This window comes from Populus nigra, chromosome 2 (assembly GCF_951802175.1).
Source record: "Populus nigra chromosome 2, ddPopNigr1.1, whole genome shotgun sequence".
Lineage (NCBI taxonomy): Eukaryota > Viridiplantae > Streptophyta > Magnoliopsida > Malpighiales > Salicaceae > Populus > Populus nigra.
In genome coordinates this window covers 11685893-11688392 of record NC_084853.1, presented here as the reverse complement: position 1 = coordinate 11688392, position 2500 = coordinate 11685893, and positions in this window count along the sequence as shown.

Below are 2500 nucleotides of genomic sequence, written 5' to 3'. Positions count from 1 at the left end.
CGAACACGGGCTGGACGGTGGACTGTCCAGGCCAGGCAGGAAAATTCGTCGAGGGGACACGCTGACGAAACAGCGCTGGTTCAGGCACGGCGGGCAGTGTTGGAATCGGCAGCGCCGAGAAAATCGGCAAAGTCGGCAGAATCGGCAGCAGGTGCTGGCGATGAGTCAGGACGGACTGGATAGTCCAAGGCTCGACGAGAAAGACCGCTGGTTTAGACACTGGGGCAGTGGCAGCCCGCGGGGCAGTGTCGGCAGATTCGGCAGCAGTGTCTGCCGATTCGGCAGCGTTGGCTTGTTGGCGCGGGGGGCCGATGCGAGTGGGGACTTGGGCAGCGGGCAGTGAAAGCAAGAGTTTCCCCGATGCTGCCGGGAAAAACGCTCCCCGGGATGGCCGGGTGAGATGACCCGGCGGCCCGTGACGGGTCATTCAATTCCATGCCCCGTCAACATAACTCCCGATGTACTGTTTGCTTTTTCGGAAGAAGAGATCCATCCCCCCATCCTCGGCCAGCCAAAAACGCTCCAATTAATGGCCGGGTGAGATGACCCGGGGGCCCGCGACGCGTCATTCAAATCACTGCCCTATCGGCTACAACTGCTGATGGGTGGGATTAGAGGCCTGCCATGGTGGTGAGGGGCGGCGAGGACCGTGAAAGCTAGAGTTTTTCAGAGGCTGCCGGGAAAAAGGCCCCTCGGGTGGCGGGGTGCGAGGACCAGGCGCGTCATTCAATTCTCTTCCCTATCAACTTGGCTCCCGTTGGCGGGATTGGAGGCCTACTGTTTGTTACAGGGCTAAAATCGTCAGGGGAAGAGCTGACGAAACAATGCTGGTTTGGATGCAGGGGGTAGTGTTGGAATCGGCAGCGCGAACAAAATCGGCAAAGTCGACAAAAAAGACTGTTGGTCTGGACATCGGGGCAGCGGCAGCCATGCCGACAGGGGGGGAAATCGGCAGCGCAGATTTGTGCAGCTGCAGGTTCGTCGGGGAAATCGGCAGCGCAGATTTTTCGATGAACATGGGCTGGAAGATGGACTGTCCAGGCCAGGCAGGGAAATTCATCAAGGGGACACGCTGACGAAACAGCGCTGGTTTAGACACGGTGGGTGCAGTGTTGGAATCGGCAGCGCCGACGAAATCGGCAAAGTCGGCAGAATCGGCAGCGGGTGCTGGCGATGAGTCTGGACGATTTATAGTCCAGGGCTTGATGGAAAAGACTGTTGGTCCAGACAATGGGGCAGTGGCGGCGCGGATTTGTGCAGCTGCAGGTTCGTCGGGGAAAATCGGCAGCGCAGATTTTTCGACGAACAGGGGCTGGGCGCTGGACTGGCCGGGCCAGGCAGGAAAATTCGTCAGGGGGCCACGCTGACGAAAACAGGGGCTGCGGAGTGGAAAATCGGCAGCGCAGATTTTTCGACGAACAGGGGCTGGACCGGCCGGGCCAGGCAGGAAAATTCGTCAGGGGGGCACGCTGACGAAAAGAGGGGCTGCCGCGTGGAAAATCGGCAGCGCAGATTTTTCGACGAACAGGGGCTGGACTGGCCGGGCCAGGCAGGAAAATTCGTCAGGGGGGCACGCTGACGAAAAGAGGGGCTGCCGCGTGGAAAATCGGCAGCGCAGATTTTTCGACGAACAGGGGCTGGACGCTGGACTGGGCCAGGCAGGAAAATTCGTCAGGGGGCACGCTGACGAAAAGAGGGGCTGCCGCGTGGAAAATCGGCAGCGCAGATTTTTCGACGAACATTCGTCAGGGGGGCACGCTGACGAAAAGAGGGGCTGCCGCGTGGAAAATCGGCAGCGCAGATTTTTCGACGAACATTCGTCAGGGGGGCACGCTGAGGAAAACAGGGGCTGCCGCGTGGAAAATCGGCAGCGCAGATTTTTCGACGAACAGGGGCTGGATGCTGGACCGGCCGGGCCAGGCAGGAAAATTCGTCAGGGGGGCACGCTGACGAAAACAGGGGCTGCGGAGTGGAAAATCGGCAGCGCAGATTTTTCGACGAACAGGGGCTGGACCGGCCGGGCCAGGCAGGAAAATTCGTCAGGGGGGCACGCTGACGAAAAGAGGGGCTGCCGCGTGGAAAATCGGCAGCGCAGATTTTTCGACGAACAGGGGCTGGACGCTGGACTGGGCCAGGCAGGAAAATTCGTCAGGGGGGCACGCTGACGAAAACAGGGGCTGCCGCGTGGAATGGCAGCCTACACGCAGATGCGAATTCGGCAGCGCACGATGGCTTGAGCAGGTCATGGGTTCGACTTGGCGCGATCTGAAACCTGGACGAGGGACTGTCGACGCTGGACGAGCCAGCGCGGTGGCCTGTCGTGCCCCGTTCAGGGGGGGCCTGCCGCGGAGACAGCCCTCGCGGGCTCGACAGCGCAGGCCAGCGTCCCCGACGTCGCTGGCCGCGGCAGGCGAGCTGCCGGGGTTCCCGCATTCCTACAAGAAAACGTCGTGCTTTCCACATGAAACCAATCCAGTAAAATCAGCCATATTTTTATGAG